The sequence below is a fragment of the Protopterus annectens genome, chromosome 2.part0, assembly GCF_019279795.1.
Source record: "Protopterus annectens isolate FY-2018-M chromosome 2.part0, PAN1.0, whole genome shotgun sequence".
NCBI classification, from domain to species: domain Eukaryota; kingdom Metazoa; phylum Chordata; order Ceratodontiformes; family Protopteridae; genus Protopterus; species Protopterus annectens.
The window spans coordinates 773,592,177-773,604,906 of NC_056728.1; positions in this window are offsets into that span (position 1 = coordinate 773,592,177).

Below are 12,730 nucleotides of genomic sequence, written 5' to 3' on the forward strand. Positions count from 1 at the left end.
TTTTATTTTCAGTGACACAGCTAGTACCAAATGGCTTGCACCCTCACTCAGCTTTTGCTGAACTAACGTGAAATGCTGGTAGCATATCTTTCAACTTCTTAACACAAAAATTCTGGACAAAGAAAAAAAGAACGGGGGAGACAAAGATGCAAAAATATGGTCAATTTTTAAATTGCTTTCACAGTCTTAGTTTATAGAATAACATGTTTTGCATTACTAGGTATATTTATATGGTCTGAAACTCAAATATCTGTCAATATTTAGCAACTTCAGTCCTTAGTGGTTTGCCAGAAACCTACAGAAAACTATAGAGTGTATGAAGAACAGACCAAAAATATAAGGCAGAAATCTGGACATTCTGTGAAACTCTTGACAGTTGAGGCAGCTAGGAACACAGTGTTGACAATGGCTGTGTAGCTCATAACAAAGTCAGGCTTACTTTGTAATACCAGCAGTGTAGGCATGAAAAAGAAAACTACAGAAGTCATCCTATAGGCACAAACAAATTATATCTATCTATCTATACAGTATCTATATATATATATATATATATATATATATATATATATGTATATGTATATATATATATATATATATATATATATATATGTATATGTATATGTATATATATATATATGAAAACGTTAATGGCTAAAAAAATTACTTGCCATATTACCTTGTTTGTACATGTCTGTGGCGCTTTGTGTGGTGAGCTGCTTGCTTACCACTTAGCCCATAGCTAGCAGACTAGTAAAGTCCAGTGTTTGTCTGATTCTTTTGAAGTGGAGAATCTCTCTTCTTCTGTAGGACAGTCAGCAACTAATCATATGCATGCAACCTCTCCCAGGCATGCTCCCAGTTATGTCTCAGCAAAAGAAAATAAAAAATAAAGAACAAAAAAAAATACATTTTTCTTTCTTTCTTTATTTATTTATTTATTTTGCCAAGCCATTTTTGTTTCCAGGTATGCACTTGTTGCAATTGAAAGAAATTGTTGCTGTTGAGTTTTGTGGTGCCAAATATGGCAGACAGACTAACCGCTGAACTGCCCCACCTCTTATACTCAAACACCCTATCATAATAAGCCTTCCCAATACTTTGGGGTGGTACCTGAAGTTCATGCCTTTACATGAGACAAAAACTGGTTAGGGAACAGTTTGGTCACTACTAATAACAAAAACTGTGGAGAAAAGCACTTGTTAACCATTTTGTTTGAAAATAAAGGAGAAGACAATTCAGATTTTTACATAGCATTTGGATGATTTTGTGCCCTTTGTAAGCTGGTGCCTGGGGTGATTGCCACTTTGGCCTTACTCACCCTATTCTACTTCCTCTGAGTGTCCATCATATTCCATATGGACATTTTGTCAGAGATATATTAGTATGGTATTACTATAACTATATTTGCATGCTGGATGAAAAGTATTGCTACATTTCCTAAGTTCACAGATATTCAAAACACTGTTACTTTGTAGTTTTTAATTTAATTTAATGGCAATTTATTCCATTACATTTTTCAATTTGTATTCACAAATATTATGAGCTGACCTACATTGTATGGGGGAGGGTTGCTACACTGCTAATGCATTAGCAGAGTCCCATTGGATGGAGTTATTTTATACTAAGTAATAAAATTGTTTCTCCATAAGTATCTGATAGCCTCACAATAAACTCAAAAAATAATATTCAAATCACACCTACCAACCACACCAAACTACTAGGAGTAGAGATTGATGATCACCTAAAATTTGATATCCATATAGCACAAACCATCAAAAAGGTAAACCAAAAACTAGGTCCCCTCTATAGAAACAAAAAGTTCATGATTAATCAGACCAAAGCCACTATTGCAAGAAGCCACCTCCTCTCCATCCTTCTTTATGCTTCCCCTTTGTTAACTAACCTTCACCAGACTGAACTTTACAAAATGGAATCATGCTACAACAAAATTGCCAAATTTGCGACAAACTCCTCAAATAGATCCCATCACTGTCTTTCCCTAATGCAACTCAAGTGGCTGGAACTTCCTCAGCTACTAAGACTTAATCAAGCCACAGTTGCACATAAACTCTACTACTACCCTGAAAAAACACCTGCCCTCCAACAGCTAATCCAGCCCTACACCACCACTAGAGTCCTGAGATCTAGCAACCAAAATCTCATTCAAGTAATAAGACATAAAAATGAAGCAGGTAAATCTCTCTTTGCCTGCACAACAGCACAAACCTGGAACTCACTCCCAAACAGTATAACTAGCATTACTTCTAGCACCCATTTCAAACACCTCTTGAAATCCTATTATTCTAATAATTGGCTCTGCTTTTGCTACACACCAGGGTAGCAATAACTATGCTCAGTTGCAAGAATTCTGCTACACTATAACATTTCCCTTACTTAGCTCTACTGATATCCTTGCATATTCATCCAAACATATCACCAATCTAACAGCAGAAAACAAACCAACACTGGTACTGTTCTGTACTATATTCCTTACCTGATGAATGCTCTAATCTGTATCTAAGAATAATATAATACCTAACAGAGCTCCTCTTACTCTCACCCTACCTATACGTATATGTTAGTTATACCACTATGGGCATTTATTTACTTCTCAGTTATACTAAAGCATAAAAGTATTGCGACTGTAAATTTATTAATGTTTTTGTGAATGTGAAGGGATTAAAAAAAAAATGTATTAATGCTTTTGTGAATGTGAAGTGAAAAAAAAATTTGTAGGGGAGGGGGTTAATCTCTCCTCGCCTATACTAATTGTACATTCTACTATAGTTATCACATGCCATGTAATGTTCTTCTGTCCTACTTTAAATTTCATTGATTGCTTTGTATTGTATTAATCTATTATTGTAACATGGAGCTTTTCTCCCCGGGCCTCCACTGAAAATGAACCTGTGTCCAGTTGGACCCTCCCGGTTAACAAAAATAAAATAGAAAATAAATAAAATAAAAACAAATGGTACATTGACTTGAAATTAATAAATTATTTTGAATGCCTTTGCAAGAAGACATAATAGACTATAGTGCACTGTATTGCAGAAAAGTAGTTAAATATAGGTAACCTGAAATTTCCCCATGTTTAACACAATTATAGATATTTTGGACCATGTTTACATGTGGGCATAAGGATAGAACAGAGTTATAAATTTGGACATATGACTTTTGTGCAAATAGCAGCTTTAGTGATTAGCATGACATGTGGCAACAGAATACTAAAAACAATTCAGTTCCAATAGTCTAGACTACTTCTATTATTTCTTTGTGTTACTTTTTAAGCTACTGGCATGACATGCTGTCAGAACTAGAGAAGTATTTATCAGGACTGAAGTCAGTATCTGCAGAAGTGAAGGACTACATTTGTTATTATGGGCTGGATTCTGTAATGTTCGCAGAAGCTATTTACAGACAGTGCAGCACGCAGAAGGAAGACTTTAGTGCCCCAGCTGCAGACACGATTTTGGAAAAGATGCTGAAAGCACTCTGACTACTTAGCTGTTCAGTGTACGATAATTCCTGATTCAACACATGCCTGTCTGATTCCAAAACACATTGTGTGCACCTACCACAACTTATATACAGCAAACTGCAATGCTGACTCTGAAATCCTTGGTGTATGTTATATGGACATCAAGGAACAGAAGCTACTACTATGGATTCTGCTGAATTCTGTAATAATACTGAAAAATAGAACATAAAAATGCAACCTGCAGTTAATGAACTGCAACAGGCTGCAGTGATACAAGCTATAAATGAGGATGTGGCTGTGTGCCCTAGAAAGCAGGTAGCTAGCATCAGATCAAGCCTGCAACTAAACCATTTTTTAGAGCAACAGATAATCAACAGACAGCTAGACAGACAACTGGTGCAGGCTGTCTGCAACATGTGTGCCACACACATGTCTGTGCAGACCCTGTGAGGAAATCACATATCCCTTGAAAACAAAGTGTGTCTCAGCTTGGGTGTACTTGTATCAGGGACATTCCAGAGAGACATGGGAGATGCTGTGAGAGTGTCACAGACAGCTGCTAGCCATATCCTGCCAGCAATGTGCAGCAAAGTAGATGATTACATACACTTGTCATCCACCCGCATGGAGCAGAAAACCATAATGCACAAGTTTTACAGCATTGCAAACTTCCCCCATTTACTCAGTGCAATGGATTGCACACACATAACTATCAAGAGACCAGTACACCCTGAAGCAGACTGATGCATAAACAGAAAGGGGTGGCCATCTCTAAACTGCCAAGTTGTGTGTGCAGCAGATGGCAGCATAACAAACATCATGGCAACACACCTTGGAAGTGTCCATGATGCTGCCATATGGAGGGAAATTGGACTGAGGGCTGCATTCCAGCAAGATGAAATACCTGAGGGACTACTGCTGGATAAGTACAGGAACACTGCTAGGATGTAAGCTAACAGTATCCATGCTGACCAAATGTGATTTTATTCCTTAAAAAAAGTGACTGTGATAATGACTCCATATTGTGAACCATCCAACCCTGCATAGGAGGCCTACAACTGAGCATGTGCAACAACCAGAAACACCATAGAGTGTGTATTTTGTGTACTGAAAGCTAGGTTCAGCATATCTGGACACATCTGGGGATGCACTGCAATAAACACCTGAAAAGGCAGCCCAGATGATAACAGTGTGCGCCGTGCTACACAACATGCTAAATGGAGCACATGGTTGCCTGGCAGCTGCAGGTGTGGGTGATCTACCCCAAGAACTCCAGATGTCTGAAGATGACATCCCACACATATCAGAGGAGGAAGAGCAGGAGGGCACAGAGGACAGAAGACACAGGCATAAGCAACGTAGGGTGTGACCACAAATACAGACCCAGGCAACATAGCAGTGTGTGACCCACAACTTTGTGTCATGACAAGCTAGACTTACATCAATAAACAGATTATACATTGATGTTCAGGTGTTACCCCACCACAGCATCATGGATGACATCTAATGGCAATTACCCACTAGATATTCACACTGAGCATCAGATATAACGCCATAATCATAATATATAACATTATTAGCATATACAAATCTGTCACAACAGGAATCATCAACTCAGGGCACAACTGACACATGTATGCATTCAGACTCAGATTGTTGTATCAGTGTATGGCAAACAATAAGGGACACAAAACAGTGCAACACATTCCTATCTCTACAGTATAATAAGCTGAAAAAAAGGAAACAACACATGGCATAATGCAGAACTTTTAATGTCACAAGCCAAATATATCACTATAAAGTAATGTAATAAATGTAGTCAGCTATGTTTATTAAAACTGATGGATTCACTCTAACAAAGTTTAGGGAGCCCACATTGATGGCGCACACCACGCTCTGCTCTGCCCCATCGCGTACAGAAACACTTGGCTCAGGTTGCTCCACAGAGCAGACTGATGGGGTGACAACACCATGTTGAGGTGAAGGAGCATGACTGTGACATGACTGTCTGGTCATGACTGGCGGGACCACAGCAGATGGGCAATCAATGAAGTGTGTGCACATTTGAGTATAGACACTGAAGCTCGATGGGCAATGTTGGTTCTGCTAAGATGTGATCTGCCTCTCCCATGTAGCAATCAGCTAAGCACAGTCAGGGTACGAAGAACCCTGCTTGTATTACAGCACTGTTGTAATACTTTAGAGACAAGGATTTCTACTGACCCTGTCACAGATAGCATTCTTTCATTTTGAGCAGCCAATGATGCCATTACCTCACAGTGTCTGCAATCCTCTCCGTTATGCAGCACACACAGCTGGTGTGCAACACAGTCTGTGTCATGAGCAACAACATGATCCATAATGTTGCTCAGAACATTCATTTGTTTGATGGAGTAGGTGGATATCCTCAGGCACCTATGTCTACTGCAACAGCCAGTATCAATCAACATCAGCAGCAGTCTCAACTTGGGTCTGTTGTTCACTGGGCTCATCCTGTTCACCATCCAATGTCCCATCATTGTCAGAATGGTCAGACAAGTTTATGCACATCTGAGGCTACAGCTGCATTAACATCATTGCCACCATCTTGTCCAGACTGTATCGCCATGTCACTGTCCTGTGTGTCAGGGGTCATGCTACCATACTGAGATACATCAGATCCCACATAATGATCACTGGATTGGCCAATGAAGGATGCCGATAGTTGATGTGCAAAAAGAACAGCCAAATGACACAGATCTGGTGAATGTGCTTACATCACATGCTGGATATCATTAAAGATGTATGACACTCATATCTCACTGTAATGTTATGGTTAATAAGGACTCATCATGAGGTCTAGCCTGTGTATGAGTCACAGAATCTGCATAACACGGGTAGACAATTAGGTGACATAGCCAACATACATGACATTTGTGATGAATGCAAACATAACACACACACCTGACAAGTTCTCCTGGGAAGATGATGCAGCAGAAGAGGGATGAACTTCAACTATTGTAGGGGAAAAAGTTAGCATTATTAATCACATCATTGCCAGTATGAAACATTTGGAGACCATTAAAACATACAGTAGGTTTTACATAGACATGCAACTTCTTTGTGCAGTTGATGAGGGATGTTACAGTCTGCCTAGAAAATTGAAGAAGGACACAGATTAATGGAGAACAATAACAGGTGTAACAGCAATGACACTTATGAAAGATAATTAACAGCATACCACTGACAGACTCCTGCTGTTGTGAGCTTGTGTGTTGTACTGTGGATCTGAAAGAAAAGAGAAAGCCAACACAGTCATGTATTTATGCAACAGGATAGTGACAGCATGACATATACATCACAGTAACAGGGGCTGCAGATACTCACATGACAGATACTGCACCTGTTGGCCAGATGGCCCTGTGTTGGAAAGCAGAGACAATAATATCATGTATCACATATGTGCTACATATTGATGCAAACTATGAACCTGTTACAGTAACATACCTGGTCTGTCTTCACTTGTACCTGCATGGCTTGGGCCCCCACTGGCTGCACCTGTACTGTGCCATGTTAGGGAAATATCAATATGATAGTAAAGAACAGTGCCATAACATGAGACTGAGGCAATAACAGGTAGTGGTCACAGTAACACAGTACCGAGACACTCACCTGCCATTCCCTGGTGTCGTCCAGAAATAGATGGACCTGTGAATATTAATGCAGATAGCATTGCACATGTTGGTTTCACTGTTGTGTGTACTGCAGGTGTATGAGTACACATCATTATACTTACATTCATCGTCATCACCATGTGTGGATCTGTTTGCACGGTTCAATTCTGCTTCTGTAAATCAAAAATGACAATGCATGAATGAGCATGCAACTGCAATAAGCAATGATTTACTCTATAGTCAGCCATGTCATGTTTTGTAAGACATGCATGTTCTTTCTGGAACCTCTGCTTATATCCCACCTTTGGGTATGCGTTGTTTCCCTCTCACTGTATGCAGGGAGGCCAGAGATATAGTGATGTCATCAGGGGGTCAATGGTGGTCCATCAACAGTGGCATCCCTCGATCTCTCATATCATTATAACTTGGCTGCGTAGAGGATCATGTCTGAGCAGTGTCATCAGCAGACCTCACAGGATCTATTGTGACTTTAACCACATTAATCATGTTGGTGATGTTGGTCCACACTTTGTCCAAACTGTGTTCACTGCACATCCAAGGAGTCTAAGACTATGTTGTCACAGAGCATAAAGTATAATGTTATTTTCCAGTGAGGAGAAAATGTCACCCCTAGGATAGTTTGCAATCTGAAAAACAGTGATAAGCACATGATCATATTCCTGTGGGAGCCCAGTCATGTTGATGATTATGTGGACAGTGTATGTCACCATAAACAGTATGCATTTCTATGTAATGCAAAATCTATAAAACAAGATCTGTGACAAATACTAATGTGACATATAGAAAGGAACAGCAATGCCTGCGTGCATAACAGTTGTAAAATTAACATAACTTGACTTGTGATATCTTTAGAGACTGTCTATGGGATGAGAACCCCTTACTCTACATACCCATTGAATGGAGATCCAAAGACAACAGCATCATGCCACAGGAATCTGCATACCGTTCATGTTAAAATGCTACACAAAATAACAATTGAACAACTTATTGAAAGTGTCAGAAAACCTCTGGATCTCTTAACAGGCCACAGAGAGTACAGATCCTTTGTATACTGAGCCAGTAGTTATAAGACTTTTATTAAGGCCCATCAATAATATCCATAACAGTAAAAGAACATAATATTAAGACTTTAGTGAAGAGACATCAATGAAGAAATGACACAAGAAAACCGCAAAACAAACACCAAGCTAAATACAAAAGGTAGACACGGCATGGACTTGTGTTTCAAAAATATAAAAACCTATTAATGAAACAGGTACAAAATGAAAAACAAGTATGATATAACATAAAACTGAAAAAGATAAGCGCTTTCGTCTCATAAGACGTGACTTCGTCAGATAAAATTAATTAACAAATCAAAGCCTAAATAAACTTTGTTAAAACATTTGGGCCAATCACAACCCCCAGAATTACCAACATTCCTAATGTTATGTCCAATCAAAGGTACAGGGAGAATAGCCAACCAAATAAAGAAAAAACACGGCATTGGACATACACCAGTCAATCACTGGGACCCAAACTCCCCTGTAAAAAAATATATTGCTGGACTGATGTCCAATGATGAAATAAGCAACCACATTAAAATATATAATAAATAAATATACTAAATGTACAAAATGTAAAAAAATATAAAAAATTTTATTTCTGCAGCAATTTTAGTTTTAATAAACAAGAGATAGAAATAAGGTCATTCAACCCAGGAAAATTGTTTGTGTTAGTTTATAATTACCAAAACAGCTCACGTTTCTCCAGCAATAAAGTCCATGGGCCACCCCTCTTGTCAAACACTATTTGTTCAAGAATACAAAATCTGAACTCATCTCCTGGATGTGATTGAACATGTTTAAATAAAGCATTGGTCTCCTTTTTGCATTTACTGTCATATAAATGCTCATAAATTCTATAGCTTAATTTTCGCTCACTTTTACCAATTTAGAAACTGGGACAGAATTTAAAACAAGCAGAAAATACACCCTCCTTAGACTGACAGTTAATTTGTCCATTAATCTTTACCCACAATCCATTCAAATGAAGTTCTTCACATACTAAAATAAACTTGCAATAATTGCAGAAACCACACTTTTTCATGCCAGCACCATCAAACCTCCCACTGATCTTAGATTCAAGAATTGATTTAAAATTCCTACCTTTTTTAAACACCACAGAGGGTTTAGTACCAAGTCTTTATCTGAACTCATCCTCATTGGTCAAGAGACACCAGTTTTTCAATTATGTTTTTGATGCACATATCATCACAGGAGAAGGCAGTAATAAAGGAATTAATGTGGTCCCATTCTTGTGTGTTATTAAAAACAGTCAAGCCAGTGTTATAAGATGTGTTATTGTCATAATTATTAGGATGTTTGGTAACCTGTGTAGATCTACCTAAAATGGGAGTAAAGTGCTCCACCTAAAATGGGAGTAAAGTGTTTACTCTCACATTTACTGATGACTTCAAACATGAGGTTATCAATTAATTTTAGTAGGATAACTCCATCTCAGAAACATGTTTTTCAACAGGTGACGCTATCCCAAAACACTTCATCCACAGTGGTCATTCTAGCTGCTCAGACAAACTGGCCCTTGACGAGTGCCCTCTTTAGAACCATTGGGTAGATACTGTTGAAGTGCAAAAATTCTTTGGAATAAGTCTCCTTCCTAAATGTTTTAGAAGTAAACCTTCTATTCCAACAGTCTTTCTCTAACCAGATATCAAGATATGAAATGTTAACAAGTCTCTCAGAAACGAATACAAACACCAACAGCAAAGTCCACAGCAGAGAAACGACAGGCTGCAGCGAACTGTAGTTTAAAGTCTTTTAATAACCTTTAAAACCCAAAAAACATTGAATATCTCAAGCTATCACAAGGTTATTAAAAGACTTTAAACTACAGTTTGCTGCAGCCTGTCATTTCTCTGCTGTGGACTTTGCTGAAGATATGAAATGTGCATCTGGTTACTGACAAAGGTAAACTTGAGAAATTCTGTAGTTTGATTCATGTAGTCCAACAGCCAAGGTATATCATCACTTCTTCTATCCCAAAGTATAAAAATAGCGATTTCTGATTTTTTTGTTACTGAGGAGCACTTGTCTGTGACGAATAATGGCTTGTTGCTTTGGAACACTACCTAGGTTTCATGATTTTTGGAAATTATTTTGACTGAGCCCATCAATGAAGTTTTAAGAACACTAGTTTTTCTGTTTTTTATTTTTTCCTCAACGCTCATGTTGGTGAGGTTGGAACTAGACAGATTCCTGTGCTTGTTCATTTTTTTAAATTACCCATAAGACATATGGATGATCCATAAATCTGTCTTTATGTTCTGTTCACTTTTGCTATGTAAATCTGTCTATAGAACTGCATATGAGAAATTACTGCATGTCCTTACTGAAAATGGCAACACCTGTATGCGTAAAGGTCAATCAAACATCACTCCGGTAAGCTACAATTATTTCTCTTAAAGCACACATTTTTCAATAAAAATAAATGTAAACAGGTACATTTGAGAATGAGTAAGGTTAACAGGTGTAATATTATCCAAAACAGAAATGCTAGCAGGTGTCAATTTACCTTATCAGCTACCTCTGACTCATGTATCACTGAAAGCAAAAGCACCTCATGTGTACCCATCTTTAAGTTCCATTTTCACCATACATAATTAATGAGGTTCATTAAAATTCACCTTTTTATTTTCCCATTTGCACACATCTGCATAAATTGTCTAAATTTGGCTTAACACCCACATGTGCTACACAAGTACTCAATAGCTATCAATAATGGTACCATGTGGGGCACATGTCCATTATCTTTCAATGATCTGATAACATGACATAAGCGCCACTTTTAAATATTGATTTTGCTACATTTACAGATCAGACCATTGCTTCCAGTGAACTGAGTGGGACCTCTGTGAGAATTTTTTAGCCTTTGCATTTATACTACATTTCCCACTGTAGTATCAAGATGGCTACTTCCAGGAAGCAGCTATGTGTCCATGCACCCAATTGAACTGACGAGGAGACCACCCAGATGCTGACCATCTACACTGGAGTGGAGCATCGGATGAGAGGCAGACCAAGGAACTTCACAATGATAGACATTTGGAACTGGATCGCAAGGGAGCACTGATGGTGTATAGGAACCTATCAGACTGGAGTGCAGGTTGATCATCACTATGATGATCTGCATTGGAATGACATGGAGGCACTTCATAGGAAGGTCATAGAGACGGGCAGTGGATTATCACAATCCTATGAATAGCTGGGCATTCTTAGGGGATTTAGAGATATAGTGGTCTCCCAATATATCAGATAAATGGCTTTTATAACCATTAAGTAGTTGTTCTGGTAATTAGGTCACTGGGGGTTGACATAATAACTACTGTCCATGTAGGTATGGGACCAATTCCTATGGTGATAATTTATTTAATAATGTTTATAATATACATAATTCTGCACTTTGTACATCTGCATCTGTTTTCAAACATATAATGACATAATTAAAACAATATAATATAAACAATATAATACAACAAAATAGCAATATAACTGGAATGTACTTAAAATAATGCCACTAGACTCTGCTGTAGAACACTTTAATAACACATTCTTACAGACCTTAAATAATCTAGCACCAGTATGTAATAAAAGAGTAAAGTCCAAGCAGACACCATGGCTGATAAAAGGAACAAGCAAAAAATCATGGCAAAAAGGGATAAAGCGTGGAAAATTAGTATAAAATAGAACTCAAAATGCTTTCCAGCAATTTAGACATCTTAGAAACCTTACAAATCTCCATGTCAAACAGGATAAGCAAAGATGCTATACCAATCTGTAAGACAGACATAAAAACAACCCAAAACAATTTTGGTCATCACTAAATAAACTACTCAACCCTGGCAAGACTACCATTCCCTCTCCAAAAACAGGCAATACATCAGACTATCCCCACACAGTTTAATTCCTACATTTTATAATCAATATTATCTCTCTCTTAGACACTAATACATATGCCTCCCTCTTTCTACCCATGTGAAATCAAAACCACACACAGCTCTTCAATTTTAGTCCAGTACCTACCTTGCTCATAAGGAAGTTGATCCTTAAACTAAAAACTACTTATGTAGCTGTAGACCAGCTGCAATCAGACTACCTAAAAATGGCCACAGATGTCATAGCCTTCCTTGTGTCCTTACCTAATTAATTGGTCCATAGCAGATATATGTTGCATCACTGTGGAAAAAAATCCTACATCATACCACTGCACAAAGGTGGCACATCTACAGAGTTTAATAACTGCAGACCAATAGCAATTATTTCTCCCCTCTCCAAAATATTAGAGAAATACATCCATATGCAGCTGATGCAATACCTAACCTCAGATAACCTGCTCTGAGAAACACAACATGGCTTTAGGCCCCAGCACATCACCACTACTGTTTCACTACATTTTCCCAATATAATAAAGCAACATACAAACAATGGTCTGTCTGTGACCACCATGTTCTTAGACTTGTCAAAGTCATTTGATACTGTCTCAGACAAGCAACTGTTCATTTGACTCTCCTCAAGAG